General features: G+C 48.1%; 1 pseudogene; it reads right to left on the bottom strand.

The window, feature by feature from the left end:
* Positions 1-443: 443 nt before the first annotated feature.
* LOC100720737 (actin-related protein 2/3 complex subunit 1A-like) lies at positions 444-19,583 on the bottom strand (annotated as a pseudogene).
* Positions 19,584-21,756: the final 2,173 nt, after the last annotated feature.

A 21,756-nucleotide genomic window follows, 5' to 3' on the forward strand; every position in this document is an offset into this window, starting at 1 on the left:
TGTACAAAAGAAAAGACTGAAAGGAAAAAGTGCGGTGGGTTCTCTATTGTATCTGTCTCTTCCTCTCTATGGTGTAACTTCCAGGCTAAGTGACTGGCTGATACAGGGAAGCAACAAGCAAGAAAGGATGTGGCACAGTTCCTTAGTCATTTGTGCTTCTTAAAACATGCAGTGTGACTGAAAAATATGGAGAATGATTTACCTTTTTTAGTATTCAGGATTTTTTTTTTTTTTTTAACCAGGGATTGAACTCATGACCTTGCACTTGCCAGGCAGGCACTTACACCACTGAGCTAAATCCCTGGCCCTTAATTTCCTAGTAGACAATTTACATACCTCCTTTACCCTTTCCTTCAAGTTAGCATGACAATTCCATGATAAATTACTTAAAGAGAACCTTTGGTCATGAATGGAATGAAATCACACACAGAAAAAAGCCTCTGCTTTTTATTTTAAAGAGAAAAAAGAAATAGCAAAAATCTAGAAGCAAACAAATCAAACCACAAAAGCAAGATGACAACAACAAAGAATAATAGCTATACAGGTTTTCAAAACAAAATGATAGGAATTTAATAATGGTTGTTATATTGCATAGTGTTATCTTCAAAATAGTTGCTCAGGTAACCAGACATAGGAAACAAAATAAAATGGTAAAATGGGACAAAACACTGGATTTTGAAAAACAGACAGAAACAAATCCCCCACAGTTGCTATTATGCATATTGCTGTCCTCCAAAAAGATGCTCAGACCACCAAACTTAGGCCTGCAAAGTCAATCAAACAGCACAAGCATTAAGTTATTATTATATATATAGTTTTGACTTTAACTGCCTTCATCTCAGCCTGACTTCCTCCAAATCAGCCCATTGTTGGGGTGGGGGCAGGGTGTTGCTCTTCTTGTCTCATACCCCCCATACCTGCGGGTTCAGGGGAAGGCACCGTTTGGCTTCTTGATTCTCTTCTCGTTCCCCTTGGCAGCTGCCCCATCTCACAAGAACCATTTCTTTTTGAGCTGGGGATTTAGCTCAACGGCACAAGCGCTTGCCTGGCAAGTGCAAGGTCATGAGTTTGATCCCTGGTACCAAAAAGCCCCCAAAAGGAACCATTTCTTTTTAAAATGCTAACACTTTCCCCAATTATATTCAAACAAAAACATGTAACATTCGTGCAGTATGTGTTACAGTGTTTCCTTGGGCTGGCTTTCCTTACTGTCTTGCGAATGTCAGGGCTCACTCAGCCACTGTTCTCATGCGGGATGGTGGGGGTCACTCAGCGCCACATTATCCGGAGGCCCTGGAGCAAAGACTCTAAGGTTTTAAAACCCCAAACTGTCTTGGGTCCACTCATGCCAGTAGTGCAAAATTTGCAACAATCCTTTTTGTCTACCTCATCCATAGATACTTGAGTGATGCTAGTCAGGGCAGTATCTCCAAGGCTGCATTGCAGTCCTCAGTTGTGACCCTCTGGTCCACATTGCGGAAGTGTCACACAGCAGACGTGTTGTGCTGATGTTCTGTTTTGGAATGTCAAGCTTGGAGACCAAGATCAAGCAGCCACAGTCATTGTGATTGGAGAGCATCGGACAACAGCCACAACAGTGTCCTTAGAGACAACCAACACACTCAGGAGTGGAAGGAACTTGGTTTCAAGAGTGGAGAAATGCACAATTTGTGAGGTGTCAGCAACAGACACAATGCTGTTGTGGCTGCTTCCACTGACAGAGAGCTGACCCCTTGCACCCAGCCACCAGTATCACTGCCACCAAATTCTAACATCAGCTGGCCAAAAGATGTCTTGCTGCCCCAGGGTGTACTGGCTGACTTTTCATCCATTTCTAGGCAGAAAACACTCTGCATTTGAAGTCTTGCAATCCTGCTACCAGCAAAAAGTTGTTGGGATGCCAATCCAAGCTGAGGACCCAGAGCAAATTGGCTTTTTAGTGTGCTTGCTTATCCTCCAGTCCTTAGCAGACTCGAAGTAGCAAACAGAATTGATCCAGGCTCTAGTTCCGGCAGCAAATTTGTTCTCTAGAGGGGATCACTTCACAAAAGTGGCTGCAGGTTAATCCTCGGGATCACCGAGGCCAGCTTCCAGACACCATCTTTCTGATTCCAGCCGTAGGCATTGCAGCCAGCTCTGCAAGTGGGGGTGCAATCGAGCGATCTTGGGAGCCCAATCAACCCTGGTGAAGTGCCTGCTGTGCTCCTTGAGCCCATGAGTTTTCACCCTGGCTCCCATTCTCCTTATAGACGTGAACTTCGTGATTACTGGGGCCAAGGGAAATCTGGGTGCAGTCCTCGTTCCAGACATGACAGGTGATGGCTCTATTAAGAAACTGGAACAGGGGTGTATTTTTAGTGTTTTCAAAAGGTAGAAAGGTGAGGTTAGGATGGTCTGGAGGAGTTCAAAGCAGAGAATTCCAGGACTCTTGTCAGTCACAAACAGACTCAGGCAGGCATAGCAAGAGGACCTTAAATGTGTTACAGTAAAAGATACATTGCCACATGTGTTTGAAGCAAGGAGGAGCATTTCAAGGGGGGCTAATGGCAGTATATCTTGTACTGTAATGAATTTTTAAAACTGGTACATCTGGGAGGCAGATTTCCCAAAGCAGCTCTCCACGCTCCGTGTCACTGAACCTTGACTATGGAGCCCTTGATAAATTTGCAGTCCCAGCAGGACACAACACTTCTGAGTCTACCATCTTTTGGGGGGCATCCTGCAACAGCTCCATGGGGTAGCAGACCATTCTGAGCCATGAGTGGGCGAGGGACTCCATGTGGATGGGGCTTGCTCTGCTTCTCTCCAGAACCCTCACACTCCCTGGAGAGGTCTTAGGTCATCTCTCAGGGTCCTTAAAACAAGAAGACCTCATAATTTGGGGAACTTCCGTGTTCCGCTTTTGTCACCACCCAGGCCATGAGAGAGGTCTGCTGGGCCAGGGGGCGGGGAAGCAGGCCCCAGACCATCGTGAAACTTCTGCTCCCATCCGTCTCTAGCTGTTTCTCTTCAAGGTTATGGAGCAGAGTCCCCAGAACTGGGGCAACACCTGCCCTCAGGGAAGCATTTAAATTGACCTAACAGATCTTAGGGTGCCCAGGAAAAGGAAGGGGTGGTGCTGTAAACAATGGCAAGAGCAACAGGCTGTGGCCGGAACCCCTGCAGCACGACCTGTAGCTTCTGCCGCTTCCCTCACTGATGTGCCATATTTTGGGTTTGAGGGAGCTTTTGATGCCCAAAACAATGGGGACTTATTGCATGGGTGAGGAAGAAGAGGAGTTTGCTGATAAGAAAATAAACAGGATTCTAGCAACTTGCCGACATTAACTAAACTGTACTCAGAAGATCAGAGAATTTATCTTTGAAAAATGGAAGTCAAAGAGGAGAAGGGGGCGCCTTCTGCTTTGCTGCAGGAGTAGAGAAAGGGCTTCTGGAGTTATCCCACCTTTGTCTTGCTCTGCTCCTACAGGCACAAAGGGCCCCAGGTCTCTCCCCCAACCTCCCCCAGTTCACTGAGGTTATTAATTCCCGGGGGGGTAATCCTCCCCTTCCGGGCCAGGATGGGGTAGGGAGACCTCAGTCATCCAAGTCTTTGATCTGGACTGGAGTAAAGAGAAAGACTTCTATAAAACTGTCAGGGAGATAGGACTGGGCCTTGAAGGAGAAGTCATAAATGGGCAGTTCACCTTTGATCAGTGGCCCCAGATCCTTTAATAGCCTAGGATTGTGGGTTTAGAAGTGTCCCTCATGTGTCCCCAAAGGAACCATGTGACTTAAAAACAATTGCTCTAAAACTTTAGAGGGATTGAGCACAAAGGACTTTAATTTGCATTGAAGGAGAAAGAAAAGAAGGAAGGAAGGTCAGGAGGGAAGAAGAAAAAAAGAAAGAACAGGAAAGAAAGACAGAAAGAAAAGAATGGAAACAGCAGCCCAAACCATGAAGTTGATCCCTCTATTAGTAAATTGGAATCCAGTCTGTTTCTCTAAGTGTAACAGGATATTCACTGGCCTGGCAATTCCACTAAAATCTACTGACTCATGAGGGTCTAAAAGGCATTTTTATTCCCTACTCCCTCACCCCACTGACCAAGGGAACAAAGCCTTGTCTGTGTCTCATTGTTTGGTTTTTATTTCAGGCTATTAAAACATCAGAAAAGATGGAATCTCAGTCTGATGCTTTTCACCTGGGTATAAACAGATCCTAGCTCGGATGGCCGACTTTCAGGGAACTGAGTGTGTGTGTTCAAATATTTCTTAGGCTGTCTCATTCATGGGGTGCTGTCTGGGGCTGGGGTTTCTACGAATGCCCCTCTTCCCTCCCTCTTCCTGCTCACTGAGTGGCCATCTCGTCTCGTGGGCAGCAGGACCGTGAGCAGCCCAGTCCCCACAACCACATGGGACCCGCACCCCAGTGTCCTATTTCCTGCTGCAACCCTGCCCCTCCCTGTTTATGTATCAGCTGGCAGCCAAACACCACATCCCAGTGAAGCTGGTGAGTTTGCCTGTGTTCACAGCACTTAAACCGTTGCTTAGGTACGTCTCAAGCTCACTCGTGTCACACAGAACTGTCTCTTCCTTCTCCATGTGAGCACTTTCATGAATGGCTCTCAGGCCTGGCTCCTTCTCCAACACTTCCGCCACCCACCAAAGTGGAAGTGGAGTGCCAGATCCCTTGGGCAGGTCCGCAGCAAACTTAGCCTTAACTATAGAATTACATAGTACATTGCCAACTCCTGGGTGGGGACAAACATCTGTGGACAACTAAGACATTCAGTCTGCCATGAGAAAACCCCAAATAAAACCCACCATTGGTCCTACACAAGACCCTAGCATCTGCAGGGAGGGCCCCAGAACTGGGTGAGTTTTCAGCAACTCACCTGAGAACTACAGGGCCCCTTAAAACTCGGAGCAGACTCCACCGGTGGTCAAGGATGACAGATGGTGGCCAGGCATCTTCGGGCACACCTGTGATCCTAGCACTAAGGAGGATGAGGTAAGAAGATTGCCCAAGTTTGTGGCCAGCCTGGGCTACATAGCAGAGCCTGTCTCAAAAAACAAAACAAAATAAATACAATTTAAGATTTTCCATTACTGAGTCACTATCTCCTTTTCTGTCTTCAGTTACACACACACACACACACACACACACACACACACACACACGTTCCATCTTCCTCTCCTGCTTATCATTAATCCCCAAAGATTCTTTTGCTGCCTCTGCCCCACAGTGTGCAGCTTGCTAGGTGAACTCTGGAAGCTTGTACATATATTGAAATACTCAACACCTGGGTTTTTTTGACCCTAAACCTCTGGTCAGGAGAGTTAAAACCTCAGGCAGACTAAGCATTCACAGCTGAGGGTTCCTGTGACGCATGAATCCTAAGTGTCTCCGGATTATTTTGGGAGTACAGAGAAACACAGAGCACAGACAACTGTTGTCCGGATGCACAGAGAAAGAAGCCTTGGCAGGTTAACCAGACTTCTCACATTCTTTCTGCTGGTTTGCCCCCCCCACACACACACACACTTCAGGACTGGAAATCAGACCTGGGGCTCTGTGCAACTGAGCCACACCCTCCATGCTGCTCTGGCTTTTCAAAGAGTCTCTGTCTATGTCTTTGGCTTTGTTTCGGCTCTCACACCTGGTGCACACGCAGTTTGGACCGCTTGTGAGTAGGGCATCATTTCTACTCCCTCTCACTGGGACCTCATCCTGGTGATGTGGCGATTTTATTTTACACATGTTCTGCTAGAGGTGACTTGTTATGGTGAACCTGTGCCTAGAAAAGGGTCCCAAATGGCAGCTGGCAGCAAAAAGGCCAGAGAATTCCATCCCGTGGGGACAAGAATGGTAGGGCAAGCTAGAAGAGCTGAGTCCTTTGGAGAGGCCACAATCCCTATCCTGCCCAATTCCCCTGGGCTTCCCAGAAATAGACTCTGGAACCTTATGGGTTCTCCCACAAAAGAAGGCCCTTTGCTAGAAACTGGAGTGGTGGATCAGAACCAGGGGAAGGGGTTGGAAATGGGATGCCCAGCCAGCCCCATTACGGGGGAGCTCACTTCCCAAATGCCAAAGACAAAGCCAAGACTACAGAGGTGGGGCCAGGCCAGGGGCACAGAATCAAAGGCTCCAGGCTCCCAAGACCAGCTTCTTGCATTTGAACCCGGCAACACTTGAGAGGCCCTGAGCTGCCCTTGGCAGCTTCTCAGTCACCCTGGCCTGGAAACTTGGGATCCCAATCGAGGGATCTTTGCAAGCTTCCTGCCACCAGCAATTCCTCCAGTGTAGGCTCCTTAGTCACTGCCCAATATCCAGCCCAGAGGAGCTGGGAGAACTGAGGGGAGCTAGGGGATCTCATCCTTATCCACGGAAATCTTAACAGCTCAACTCCATCTTCCTCAGAAATCCAAGAGAAAACTCTTTCCCTTCATCCTTCCTCTCATTTTCAGGGCTGGAAATAGACCCAGGGCCTTGCACATGCTGGACAACACTCTACCACTGAGTTACATCCATCCCTAGCGCCATTCCACTCTTACTGAGGAACAGAAGCAGTTGCTGAGCTCCTGCCTACCAGGCTTGGGAAAAAGTTTTCTTCTAGTTCTTTTCAGGCCACTCTCAGCCCCTGCTCTTTCCCTAAGTCCTGCGCCTCTCAGAGACGTCTTCCCTGGCTCTCCATGCTCACAGCATCAGACTTCAGAGCCCTTTGTTTTCCCCTGGTGACCTGGACATGTGCTTTGCTCCTGCACCAGGCTGTGGTGAAAACCCTGACCTGTGAAAATGCTGAGCAAAACACTGTGCTCGGCATAGAGCAAGGGGCCCTGGAAAGGTTTTTTGGATAAGTGAACAAAGGAAGGACAGAATGAAGGAGCACAGAGACACAACTGGGTGCATGTGTCCGATGACAGGGCAGACACCAATCAGCAGTTGGGCGTGTTGTGTCAGGCGCCCCCTTTGTGCTGGGCACAGACCTGGAAGGACTCCCCGCTGTTCCCTCACCTTCTTGCAGCCAGGAGGGCTTGCCTGCCCTTGCCCTTGTCCCTGGTCACCCCCGCTGCCCCTGCATGCTCAGGCCTTGCCAAGTGCAGGATGAATGTCCTCAAGGTGAGTTATCGGTTTTCATCCTCGACTGTCTGCTCTTTCTCCGAAGGTAAATAATTCCCTCCCAGATGGGTTCCTGTTCTCTTAACTTACTTCCTTGCAGTTGCTGCATCCCACGACAGCATAACCTTCTCTGGGTGTTCTCTGGGGCCCAGGCTTCTGCGCCTCCTTCCTTTTCTCACGAGCTTCCTTGGCCCTGAGCCAGAGCACATCTCCTCAACTGGCCCTTAAATCCCTTGCTGGGTCTCTGGTGGCCCTTGTCTCCTCTGAGCTTTAGTCTGGAGGTGGTAAGACACCAAGGTCCCCTATCTCTCCTCCCATGTAATCTTCTCCTGCTTTGGTCCCAGGCGCTCAGCTTAGCTTGAGTTGGTTCTTTATCCAACTTCCTGGCAAACTTAAGAGTAGATGACTGAAATGCAATTGGGAGGTAGTTCTGTGTGCTGCCCTTGGGGCTTTTACTTAGACCGAACATCTTAGCCTATGGTGAGCCCCCACCCTCCAGCCACCAGCTGCACTGTAGGTCAACTCCGCAAGGCCAAGGGCATTGAAGTTCTGGGGGTTCTGACCCAGGGCTTACATGGCAGGTGGCATGTCCTGGGAGGACTGGGATTGTAACACACACATGCATACACACATGTGTACACAGGCACACACACACACATGCCACCTCTGACACCCAGACAGGACTGAGAAATCAACATTGATGTGGTAAACTATTCTCTTGCAGACACCGTAGTTGTAAGTGTAGTTTAGCTATTTCGCTTGTTAATCGGCAGCGAGCAAGAGATAGGGTCTAAGATGGAGTTGGGCTGGTCAGCCTTACAAGGAAAACAGCATGCAGATTGACTTAAGAGCTAACTCAAACCATATAGATAACCAAGCTCTGAAGTTTAAAAGCAAACATGCGGAAAATGGTAGGCTTTAAGACAAGGACAGCTAACTCTGACTGCAGGAAGGAAATTCCTTGGGAGGAATGGAAAGCACTGACCCCTCCCTATGTCAGGAATTAGGGCTGAGTTTTGAGGAATTTAAAGATTCTGACTGAGTAACTGGCTTTTCTTTTGAACTCTGCATTAGTAAGTTTGAGCCCCAGTTGATTATTTTTAAACCTACAGGGCTAACTGTGGTCAGTGATCACTGCATGGTGATCACCACATGCCGAGCAAATTCCCATGGTCTGCTCATCCATAAAAGACCTAGACAAAGCCTAGACACTGTGCCACCCAACCAGAGCTCGCTTTCTTACATTTCCAGCAGACACTCCCCTTAACTGCTTCCTTTTCTGCGATTTCAGTCTTCAGCTTCACAAGACATCTGCCTGGCTCGGGTGAAAGCAGGACCAGGACCCTTATGTTAGGGAGGAAGTAGGCCATCCGACTGTGACCCGGGGCAGCACTGGGAAGAAGGTGCAGAGAGCTCTTTGTGTCTTGGCCTCACGCCCCCTCTCTCCTCTCTGCTTTCTCTTCCAAAAGAGGATGACAGCGAAGGCTGCCGGGGCTGCCTCAGCGGGAAGGAAGGTTTTTTAGTTCCCCCAGCTCCATCCCTGTGACATCATCTTAGTCTGGCCTTTCCTTCCCTTTAAAAGCATCTCAGCCCCGCCCCCACCCTGCACAGCTCTCTCTCCCTCTTCCCGCCCTCTTCCCCTCTTCCCTTCCCCCTCCTTTACCACTCTCCCTTCCCTGGTTGTAGTAACTTATCCCTCGCCTGGTCTCTTCAGATTTAGGGAGGCCACATGTCTGCTACCACTAATCCCAGGCTTCTGAACTCCTCTTTGTGATTCTCCTACACCCGGACCCTTCTCTTTGTCATTAGCACCGTTAGAAATGAAACGTCCTAGAATCGTCCTAATTTGACAGTTATTTTTCTCCTGGCTCATTCCTGCAAGTCCTGCCTTCATTCCCACCAACCCTAGTTTCTTGTTTATGCTGTCTGCATCTGCCTGGGCAGTACAGATACAGATGCCCCTCAACCCAACACAGCCAGCATCAATGGAAAATACTCTCAGTTGAAAATACATTTACCATACCCAGCCTGCCAACCAGCCACCCTCACTTTACCCAGCCTCCCTTAAACATGCTCAGAACCCTTTTGTCAGCCTGCCTCAGGGCGAAACCATCTCACACAAAGCCTATTTTATAATGGTGTCGACTAGGCGGGCGTGGTGGCTCACGTGTGTAACCCCAGCACTCAGGAGGCTGAGGTGGGAGGATCCTTGGGAGTTCGAGACCAGCCTGGGCTACAAAGTAAGCTTAAGGCCAGCCTGAACTGCAAAGGGAAACCCCATCTCAAAAAAAAAAAAAAAAAAGTGTCAGCTATTGGCTGAGGCACCACTGTCACTATAACCATACCAGGGGTAAGCAAAGAGGAAAGGTTTATTTTGGTTCACAGTCTCAGGGCCTTTAGTTCACAACTGGACCCACTGCTTTTTGGCCTCTGCTGGGGGAGCTGGATAGCAATAGCTGAGAGACGTGGGGTGCAGAAAACTGCTCACTTCGTGTTCAGAAGCCAAAAAGAAAGGAAAAGGGGGCCGGGTCCCATAACCCCCTTTGAGGACCCACCATGACCTAAGGACCTCCCACTAGGCCTCACAGTATTAATGGTTCCAGTCTTTAAGCTTTCTTTAGTGCCTTGGGCTAGGGACAAAGCCTTAATAAATAGACTTGGAGAACACTAGAGACCCAAAAGACAGCAAATGCCTCATGTAATTTATGACCTGCTATACTGAAAGTGAAAACCAAAGGGATTGTGTGAGGGTGCACTTCCACACCATCATAAAGCTGAATAACCCTAAATCAACCCACCATAAACTGGGGACCATCTGATGATTCCCTTTAGTCCAGAGCTTAGCTGAGCCAGGACAGGGGACAGCCCTGAGCTGTCAAGTGTCAGAGGAGTAACCCAAGGAGTCCAACGAAAAGTGACAATAACGGTGATGTCTTTAATCCCTTACTTAAGCGATGGAATCACCAAGAGGCTGAAACTGGAGAAGATGTGGCCTCTTCCATTTCATTTCCCCTGCAGCTGCGCACCTTGCAGGGTCTAATGAGTCACACAAAGGGGAACACCTCCCTGCTCCCGTGGAATGCTGGGTGAGTAGGAGTGGCAAGGCTGGCCATGGAGTCACTGAGCATGCGGCTGGGGTGGGAGGCAGTATTCCACATGGCCTGCCAGGCCAACCTTGTCATGACCTGTGCACCAGCCAGAACAGTCAGAGTTGTACAGGCTTGACTATGCTGGGAATTAAACCAGGGCTTTGTGCATACTAGGCAAGCACCCTTTTTGTTTTGAGATAGAATCTCACTAAATTGCCTACAGTGACCTCAAACTCATAATCCTGCCTCAGCCTTCTAGATAGCCGAGATTACAGGCATGGACTATCATCCCTGGCCACACACAGGTTTTTAATCAGCAGTTGACACCTTAAATGTGTGACACCTTACATATGTAAGAAACACACTAGCACACTGACAATGGTCTCTCTAGATCAGGTTTGACAAATAGAGGTGCACACACAAGGGAGATCAGAACAGATAGTGAATGTTTAAATGTTTTACATATATTACAGTGAAATAGGTATTACCATGAATCCCCCTTGAAAAGCTCCCGCTCTCTTAAAACCATCATTCTTGTCACTTTCTGAAGCAGTTCCAGAAGTCCTCTTTCCAGAGTGTCTTTACAAGGCCTGATCAAAAATACAGTGACTGCTGCTGCCGAGCACCATCCAACAGAAAGGCAGGCTCATAAAAGCATCACGGTGAATCCTCATCCACCTTATTCACCAGATCTGGCATCGTGTGACTTCTGGCTCTTCCCCAAAGTCAAAATAACCATGAAAGGGAAGCATTTTGAATCAAATCAGGATGTCAAGGAGGCCCCAACAGCACCACTAAAGACAGAAGTGGTGACTCAGGCCTGTCATCCCAGCGCTCAGGAAGCTGAAGCAGCACAATCAAGAATTTGAGGGTATCTTATGACATTGTAAGCCCTTGTCTCAAAAAAACAAACACACAATTCTATAGTTTTTCTGTTGTGGCCAAGAGGAAAAGGGGCAGTATCCATGCTGAGTGATTGAGCCTGGAGAGCATTGTCCAGGTAAGGGCAGCTCTTGGTCCTGCCTTCGATCCTCAGGATAAGGTAGGCAGAGAGGATGCACAAGTGTGGCACCAGGACTGACTGAGGCCTCCCCACTGCTTACAGCTGCTCCTTGCAGAGCGCTGAGCCTCCCAGACGTAGGCCACCCTGTCCTAGTACTGAGATCTGACTGGACATCTCATCGGACCCCATTTGAAAAATATACTGCTTCTCTAAGGAACTCCAGATGTGTTTCAAGGGATAAGTAGACTACTATAAATTAGTAGCTGACAATGCACAGTTCTAGGGTTCTCTGAAGTATTTACCGGGTGGCTAGCTGGCTGGTTAGCTGGCTGGTTAGTAGGTTGGTGTAGAAACACTTGCAGGAGAAGGTAGTACAGAGTTTCCCCTGGGGTGGTTTAGAAATGGAAAGAACCCTGAGCTGGCCATTGGTATTCCCTCCTCCTGGCCTATCTTGTGACCTTGTGCAAGGACTTCCCTTACCTGAGACAGTCTGTTCCTCGGATTAAACTGGAATCACAAGATGATCTTTAGTAAAAGCATTTTTGCAATTTTGCCTCTGGAGGAATCATTTAACAGTCAAGCAGTCCAAGTACGAATCTGGAAATGACTCCCAAGTCTGATTTCTGGGACAGCTGGGCCCAGAAGAAGGGGGACAACCTGCATTCATCATTAGGACCTACATTGGGTGGAAAAGAGCTACCCAAAGCCAAGGACCTGATTAGGCAGGATTCAGGACAGCCACCTGGGCTGACAGCATCAGCAGACAAAATATTGCTGAGTTTTGTTTCTACTGGAAAAGTCCTTTTTGTCTGAGGCAATGTTTTCCACGGCTCCAGGGGGCTGTGGTCATTTCCTAACAAGATTTTCCTATTTTGTGCAGCTGTGGTCTGGCATTTGAGATGCTGAGTGCTTTTAAACTGAAATTCACTTGAATTCTTCAGGGCTGAAGGCTGGTGGGCAAGTTCAGGCAGGGCCTGCTGGTCCTGAGCTACATCATCTGCCCCACAAACCGAGCACTGCCCTTTTCTCCAGCGTTTTGGAATTATGAGGTCAGATGCATAAAACCACAAAACATTGTAAGAGCTGTAAGGCCCTTTAAAAGTCATCTACTATATACTTTTTTCATTCTATAGAAGGGGAAACTGAGGCCCAGAAAAAGAGAGGAGTAGGCCCAGGCCACATCTTACATTTGACAAAAGACTACTTTCCTGACTCTTTTTGTGCAGCTGGAGATTGGACCCCAGGCCTTTGCACCGTGGTCCATCCTCAGGCCTTTTAGTTTCTTATTTCGAGACAAGGTCACTAAGTCACTGAGGCTGGGTTCGATCTCACTATCCGATTGCCTCAGCCTCCCAGAGTGCTGGGATTACAGGCACGTCCCACCACACCTGCCTCAGTATTCCGCTGTGTAAAGTTCTGCCTCCTTGCACACTAATGCAGCCCCTTTCTCCGCTTTTCCTCTTTTTGATGCTCAGCCTACGCTATCAAAGAAATGCACCCAGCGTGTCACAGTCTAAAAGCCTCGACCAAGGGCTCCTCATCCCTCTGAAGACACAGACCCTGCGAAGGGACAACAGGCTGAGTGGCAGGTGCCACCAGAACACTGGGCCTGCACTTTTGTCACTTTCAGGAACCACAATGGCCTGGGGAATCCCTTTTTACCAAAAGGCCCAGAGAGGGGCTGATGGTGGTAAAGTTAACCTCGTGGGTCTTTTTATAAAGCAAGTCTGTCACAAAATGTCAGGCCCCGGGTTCAGGCGGCTCTTTGTCAGATTGTCATTCACTTGTTAACCAAGCACTATTTAGGTCTTAAATGTCAGCTTCTTGTCTCTGGAAAGGTGGGTTCAGGTAAACACACCCCCAACCCCACTCCCGGCACTGCAGCCTCTCCTCCATGAGGAGTTGGGGACCCTGGCTCAGGGTGGCCGGCAGGCAGGCCAGATGACCCAGCTGGGGAAACATCCACTCAGTGCTAAAGATTTCTGGATTTTGGTCTGTCTGTGATTAACATGTATCATTCCTGAGGGCAGTTCCTCACTCTTCCTCTGGTACATTCAAAAGATGGACCCCCTCGAGAAACACAATCAGACATGCACTTTATTCCCGCACAAGAGCCTCTTCCCCTGGAAGCTCTTCCTATGCTAACCCAACCGCCTTCCCCTGGTGAGCTAACCTGCTCCTGGCTGCTCTGTCACGGCCCTTCCTCCTCTCCCTCAGGTACCATATGTTTAATGATACCCCATTAAGAGGGCGAACCTCCCTTAGCTGTCCTCTAACTTTTGGAATGTGTTGTACCCTCCATAGTGTTGGGGGAAAAGTACAAACTAAGCTTTAATGCAGCTGGCGAGGTAACGGACCTGTCTTTCTCAGTACAGAAAAAACAAAGGTTCCAATCATTTGTAACTCCTGAAAATTCTGCCGAGAGAGCTCAAATTCGCCTATTCAGGGATGTTCTTTGTTCCAGCCTCCCCTGCTACCTGAATCATCTTCCCCACTCTGCCTTCAGACACACTGAGATGGAAGTTCATCTCCAGGGCAAGAGATGGTGATTTGAGTCTGCAGTCAGCATCAATCACCAGAGTGATGTCTTGAGATTCCAGGCGATGTTAAGTCTGTGCTATTGGGCTTAGGTGGAGCTAATATTACCAGAAATAATAGGGCTTTTTTGGTGCAGATCGTTTTAAATGTGAGATTTCTTTTTAGTTATCTCTTGTCCATTCTGGTCACAGAGTAATTATTATCAAATATTTTTTGGCTGGCTGTTTATAAAACATGTGGTTTCTGCCCAGGATTTCCACATTATCACTCCTAATTGCCCTAGATAAAATAGAGAAACGAGTCAGCTTTAGAAGCGGCTTAGCCTCCGAACCTTACATAACTACGCAGTGATCTTGGCTTTGTTCCTACCCAGATACTAGGCTGAGTGCTGCCAAGACACCAGCCAATTCAGACTTAAGATCTCATCTGCTGCCCTCCCCCCAGCTAAATTAACACGGTTCCCGGCATCACTCAGAACAATAGTTCTCAATCCTGGCTGCAATTAGAATCATGGGAAGCTTTTTTAAAAAGAAAAAGGAAAAAAAAAATGAATGCCTAGGTCTCACTCCGAATCAATTAAGATAGATTTTCTAAGGATGAGCACAGGAATTTTTATTGTGTGTCTGTGGTTACAGCTACGTGCAGCCGTAGATGAGAATCACTGTCTTAAACATGACCAAAATGAATGATCATTGGGGTTTTTACATACCAACAATTAATTTAATATTTTTCTAAAACTTGAGAGGGTCACACTTGAAGTCAAATAAAGCCTGCAAGAAATCTACACCTAAAAGTTACCAGCCAAGTTGTACAGGAAAGGAACAAAAGTAGAGATTTCTGTCTCATTGCTACCTAGGTTAGTCAAGTCTTTGGAGGTCTGAAAGCAATAATGTAGACAAATATGGCCAAATAAGAGGTACCAAGCAGTTTCCTGATTAGCAGAAGAAGATGCTTTTCTGCCCCGGTGCACCCCTCCCCTCTCACCCTCACCCCCTGGGCAGATCTGAAGGCAGCTCCAAGCTCCAGCAAAGGCATCCTGGCTGCCCTGCTGAGGCAGGGCCTGCTTTCCAGCATTGGTTTGCCAAATTCATGTGTCCCCAAATGGTCCTTCTCACAGAGAGGTCCAGTTTGCAAATCTTACACCTTCAGCCTTTGAAAGAATATGAGATGTCCCTCCCTCCTTGTGAGCACACTTACAGTTCCTTCTTCTCTCCTGTAGAAAACAAACCCAGCTCCTTTTTGAAAACTTGTAAATATTTCCCATTTGTCTAGAGAGCAGCTTTCTTCTCAGCTTTGGGGGAAGTGGAAGTCGCTGATACATGGCTACTAGTGATAGCAATGCTGATGGTCTGGGTCACTGGTTCCTGGTCCAGGCCAAGCTGCCTGCGAGGCTGTGTTGGGGTCTGGAGGGTTTGCCTCATGTGAAACCGGCCCCAAGGCTGCAGGAAGTGGCACTTTTCTGTCTGCAGAGTCCTCAGCTGAACAAGGTGCACGGTGGTCTGCCCAGAGCCTTCTTGTCCTCCTCCTGACCCTGTCCCAGGTTCTCGCTAATTTTAGTTCAGGCCTCTATATAGCATGGGACAGCAAGATCATCTCGTTACCCTTTGGGACTAGAAACCCAACAGCCTGGATCTCAGGACAATTGGCTGCTGAGCTGGGTGCCTTGGGATCTTTCTCACTACCAAGATCACCTGGTTCCTGGATCATGTCTTCATCTGTCACATTCAAGGTAGTCAGGTGTCTTGGGGACTAGCAAAATATTGGTCACATTTAGACCACCTAACGTAGAGAGTCAGACCATCTAACAGACAACTAGCATTAGCCTGAGAAGGAATCTCACATCACTGAAGACAATGGGAAGGGGAGGGACCTGTTCAAGGTTACACTGATTAATGACAAGGGGGGCAGGAGCACTCAGAAACTCTCCCAAGTCAGTGAGAACCAGAATGTGTGCAGAAACTGATCAACATACTCTTCCCGGAAGAGAATGCTACCTGTAAGTTAGATTGCTTTTTGGAATGTTGTTTGGAGAGAAATAGACACCCCAAGAATCAGGGGTGCAGTTGGCGCAGAGAGACCCTCACACCCGGTGGGAGCAGGGAAGACCAAAGCAGCCAGGGAACTTTCCATGGCTCACTGGAGGTCAATAAAGAATCAAGACAGCAGCAGGGCCATGTGGCGGAACCAGACGTGGAACTCCTCTGAGAAAGAAGAGAGTAGCCAGACAGAAAAGTTCATCCCTTCTTCACTGTTCTTTGTTCAGGACACAAGTTGAAGCAAGTAAGAGGAATTTCCAGCCCGGAAGCCCCAGTGGGAAAAGTCCGGTCAGTTGATTCATTTAACCTGTTACCAGCCAGCCAAACAGAGGAGACGCAGGGACTGAAAGGGAAACTTTATTTCATTTTTTGGGTGAAAAACAACCCATTAACGAAACTGCAATTTTGTTCATCCTCAGGTCAATCTATCAGGAGGTGAAAAGGTCCCTACATAAGGAGCATGGGACAGAGTCAGCAGTGGCAGCAGCTGCTGACAAGAGGTGGCTGCTTCCTCCTCCCTCAGTTTTGGGACACACACACACACACACACACACACACACACACCCGCTAGCAAGGAAATCTGACCTGGCTCATTTTGTGTATCAGTGTAACCTGAGCATCTCCAAAGCCTCAGGGCTTGGCATCTGGTAACTGGGCCCCTCCTCACAAGCCTACCTCTCCTCCCGTCCCAATCGAGGAAAGGCCAGTGCTGAGGATGTGATTTCTGTAGGTCAAGTCTAGGCCAGAGCTTCCTATTCAACATGGGAACCTTGCTTCAGAGGAATTCCCAAAAGATGTTCTTTGTCCAAAGTAAAAAGAGATGTGTGCCAGAGCCAGTTCTATGTCAAAACAAGGTAAGCTACAGATCAAAAAAGTGGAGCAGTGAGGAGCTGGTCAGGACCACACAGTGATTCGCATGAGCCTAGACTCTGGGCAGATTTTGGTGACAGCCATCAGGCCTGGTGGGTACACCATGATGATCAGGACCAAAAACTGTATCTCTACTCATGTCCCTAAATCTGACCACTGCACTGGGCAAAGCTTCCCCCTGATCTTGGAGCTGCAGAGAGTGACCATGATGAAAGACCACACTCGCCGCTCCAGGATGTCTGCTGCAGGACTGTGTGTGCACCCCAGGCACAGAGCCAGGGATAGAGCAGCAGCCCACTGGTTCTCAGCGAGACAGACACACCCCTCCACTGCCCAGGAAGCAGCAGCCAACCCTTTGCAGTGGACAGCACTGTAAAGTCCTTCCTCGAGAGCTCCCTGAGCCCTTTGGTGACAGCTCTTGAGTCAGCATCCATCCTGTGCCTAGCGTCATATAGGCACAGGCAAGCCTCAGGGAAGAGGACAGAGACGGTTCCACATTTGCATAACCTCGTCCTCAGAGGAAAAATAGCAAGCCAAACATTACAGGGGCACCAGGTGTTGTGAAGGAGATACAGAGGGGCCATGGGAACATCTGAGGTAGCCTAGAGTGTCAGGAACACCTTCCCAAAGAAGTGACATAAATCTGAGATTCAAGGACACGAAGGACTCTGATAAATAAAGCTGGAAGATGGCGGAGGGTATGAACTGAGCCTCAGTCTCTCTCTCCTATTCTTCCATAATCACAGAATTTCCTGGTGAGTATGTAGCTTTCCAGAAAATGACTTCATTTTCCAGCCTCTCTTGCTACTACATTCTGGCCATTCTGGCCAACAGGAAGTAGAGTGTAAACTTCTGGGTTACAGGGAAGGGACATGCTGCTCCTTTGTGCCCTTGTACCCTCTACCAGCAGGAGGGTGGCAGGGGGCAGGGGCAGAAAGCTTTCTGGGAAGATGCCAAGGGAGAGACACCCCGGATGACAGACAGGAGGAGCAGGGCCTCTGATGACCTTACAGACTAGAGCCATCACACCAGCCTGGTGTTTTATAGGACAGAGAGACAGAAATGTCTCTGTTTACACTGTCATTATTTTGGCCTCTCTGTTATAGCAACTAGAGCAATAATATCCTAATAACGGTCTGAAGAAACAGCAAAATATGCCTGCACGTCATAACGCCATTTGATCTTCCCAAGAACCCAGTACACAAGAGAGGAGTATCATTAACTTAGTGTCACTGCAGTAAGTTGAGAGGGACCACTGTCTTGTCCATGGTCACACAGTAGTGGAGCCAGGGACTCAAAATGAAAGTCCCCTTCACTCCAACAGTGTTTAGGAACATCCACTAATGCACAGAGCCTGCTTTGGTCTAGGATGAACTTGCTGTTTCTCCCATTAGCAAGATGAATTTGCACCAAATCATCCATGCTCTCCACTCGCCCTCCATCAAAAAGCCATTTCACTTAATGACTCATAGTGTTTGGTGGTACATGGCCCACCCAGCCCCCTGAAGAAAGTGTAAGTCTCTGTAAGAAGTGATTTAGGGTCAGAGATAAAGACTATTGTTACTTTACTTAGAGACTATCTTAAATTTTATTCTCAAGAGAATCCTTGGAATCATCCTCTTCCCCAACCACAATTTAACTTAGCCCTTCCAATTTTGCAGAATTCCTCCCTAGGAATCCAATACGTCACAAGCATTTGGAAAGCCCAGAGGACGCTGAGCTCTTTCAATGGTGTACATTTCCTCTATTGTGGCAGTCTAGACTTCTCTGCAGGAGCAGCCCAGCTCCTCTGGGCTCTCCTTGGGACTCTGTGTCAGAACAATTCTGTTATTTCATCTTTTGCCAGCCCCTTGACTCATGGCATGGGGAATTGTGAGCCAAGCCATGTTCACACAAATCCTCTCTTGCTGTTCTCCTACTGAGGTGCTCTTTGGGTTATGAATCATCTCTGGGGTATAGCATTTGAATAATTCAGCTTTTGAAATATTGATTTTTATTCCTCACAGTCAAGAGGTAGCTTTACACATGCATTTGGCTTGACTGGGCTATTGTGTGGCTCAGATGTTTGAGACTCGCAAAGATCTAGCAAAGCCTTCAGTCTGCTGAAGATGGACAGGGAGGAGACAGGGATGTACTACTGAGTGGTCACCATTGGGGATCCACAGGTGGGGTGGGGAACACGTCAGACACAGACATTACCTCAAGAAAGCAAAGTCTTCCTTGAAAGCCCGGCCATGGTATCGATCTAAGACAGTCCCGTGTGTTTGGAAGGTGACTGGATTACAGGGGGATTATGGTTGACATGCTGTTTGAAGGTGGAGTCTTGTGGGAAGAGACAGATAACTGTGGGTATGACCTGAAAGGGCTTCGCTGCCTGTCTGGCTCTACCTTGACATTCTGTTGCCTGGCTGCCATGAGGGGAGCAGGTCTCCTCCTTCAGGCCCCTGTGTCAGGCCAGCCCGCGTAGGAGCCAGCTGACTTTGGACTAAAACATGAGCCACAGTAAATCTTTCTTCTTTTTGATTGTGGGTGTTGGGTATTTTGTCCAGCAATGATAAAAGTGACTAAGGTACCTTCCTCTTTGCGTTAAGGAAGCTGCTTTTATGGAGTTGTTGCTACCCACAAAGAAACACCTGGATATCAGGTTCTTGTTTTAGTTCTGCTGTTTTTCTCTAATTGTTTTGGTCATGAGTTCCATGTTTGCTTTCAAACCAAAGGCTGCTCTTGCTAACAATTCTGAGGCACTCGGGGAATTCTTCGAAATGTTTTGAAAACCTTCTGAAAAGGTTTTAAGACTCTCAGGTGGCCCTTCCTTCTCCCAACCCCTCACCTTCTCTCCATGGGTTGTAGACTCCCATTGCTCCACCCTCAGCCTTTGACCTCTGTGCTTCCGCATCCGGGTGACAGCCCAGTTCTCTTCTTGTGCTCTTGACCCACAGGTCCATCTTGCTCATGGATCTCAGTCTAGGTGTCGCATTGCCTCTAGTTCCCAAGCCCAGATGGAACTCACCATCTGAACTCCCAGCCTGCTCCTCATGTTCTCTTCCTTGATCAGGATGTCTCCACCCACCCAGTCACCAAGGTTTGTGACACTGGAGTCAGTGGAGCCTTTGAGTCCTGGCTGCCAACTCTTCAGGGCCTTCTATGTCAGTAAAAAATACCTTTTTCTCTTCACACGCTGACAAAGCCGGCTAAAGTCATCTTCTAGGATGCAAATCTGACCATTCTGAGATTTTAGAACTCTTAGAATGGCTTCCTTCTGCCCTCAAGGTAAAGCTGAAACTTCTCGGCAGCCCAGTAAGGGTTCTGTCCATGTTTCTCCTGCTGCCCCAAATAGCTTCCTTCAGTCTCCCTTCCTGGATGTTTCTCCAGGCTTGGCTCAGGCATATCCCCCTCCAAGGGCCTTCCTGACCACCCCACCTTCTCCCAGCACCCTTGACACACTGTTAGGACATTTGTCACATGTGTCATTTCCATATGATCTTCTCAGCTGGCCAGGACCCCCTCAAGGCAGGCGTGTCTTGCTCTAACTGGCAATGTACCTAGAATAGAGTAAGCCCTCATTAAGCTTTGGCTGAAACAGTGAGGCTACCAGAACCTTCAAATCCCTCTCTCTCAACACTCCTGCCACTTCTGCCTCACCAATTGTTTGTATCGGCAAAACCTGAGGCAAAAATAGTCTAATTCAAGAGGTAGACCAATGGTAACTTAAAGGTGGAGCACATTCTTAGCTCCCGTGAGGCCTTGACTTACCTACCCAGTACCAAAAAAGAGACTAGTTTAAGCCAATGAAAGTAGTTCTGTTAATTTGTTCTGTGGGGATATTAATAGGTTAACTCGGTCATCCATTAAGCAGTCACTCCACCTAATACCTCCTCTAGGTCAGGGGCTGGCTAAGCACCAGGAATATGAAACTGAGAGAGACTCAATCCCTGTCCTCTTCAAAGAGCTGAATATCCAGGTGGGAGCCACGTGGGTTCATCATAACAAGCTGCTGTGCCCAGAGTGGCGGTGAAGAGGGGAGGGTAGTGCACGCCTTAGGGTTCCCCTGCCCTTGCTCCTGCCTTGCCCCTAGACTTACTTGTCTTGGCTCTGCAACCCATTCCCCCTGGACTAAGAGCTCGGTAGGCACAGACTGTGTCATTCACCATCTTATTCATTCATTCAGCAAACGTTTACCAAGTACCTCCGGTATGCGAAGCGCCTTTAGGTGCTGTGGTCATGGCACATAATAACATAGACTACACTCTCTGCCCTTATGGGGTGTACACTGGGCCCAACTCAGGGCTTAGAACACAGGGCCCTAGAGGAATATTTGTTAAATGAATGCAGAGTTGGCCCAGAAAGAGGTGAGTACTGTCCTCAAACAGGTGGAAGGCACCTTGGCTTAAGGATCCTTCCCAGGGCAGAGAGAGAGCCCAGGCAGGAACGTTGCCAGGGAGCTTGTCTGAGAAGACCAGGAAGAATTTTCTATTAGTAAAAGCTGTTCCATGTTGTGATATGGTAAAAGTAAATGATAATGCAGAAGCTTGAGGAAGGAACCAAATGATCCAGGTCTAAGTCTGGAATTTTATTTAATTTATTGGTACTGGGGATCAAACTCACGATGCTGCACTAGCCAGGCAGACACTTAGATCACTGAGCTGAATCCCCAGCCCATTTGAATTTTATTTTTGAAGACACTGAAGTTTGCCCAAAATGTGCAGCCCTCAATATATGCGGCAGCATAGCAGTTCAAGAGTGTGGCTCAGTACAGAGGCCAGTGTAATCCCAGTAAAACACACACACACACACACACACACACACACATGCAGGCACACTCACTTGAAACCTATAGTCTTTTTCAAGCCTCTGAGACTAGGAAAAAGGGAATGGGGATCACTCTGGGCACCACCAAGACAGATTTTATAGACAGCTTCCTAAACACTACAAACTCAAGCCAGGGAGGCAGAGAGCTAGAGGAAGAGAGAGCACCTTGCTTGGGATTCCTTGGTAAAAAGATGTCTGAGCCAACAACAGGGGCTAGGTTTAGGCTCCAGTGTGACTCCCAACTACACCAACAAGGGAAATGATAAAGGGTGACGGGAAGGAGCACTGACCTTTGCAGAGACATTTGAT

Source organism: Cavia porcellus, unplaced genomic scaffold, assembly GCF_034190915.1.
Source record: "Cavia porcellus strain 051 isolate PalLab524CR breed Dunkin Hartley unplaced genomic scaffold, mCavPor4.1 scaffold_14, whole genome shotgun sequence".
NCBI classification, from domain to species: domain Eukaryota; kingdom Metazoa; phylum Chordata; class Mammalia; order Rodentia; family Caviidae; genus Cavia; species Cavia porcellus.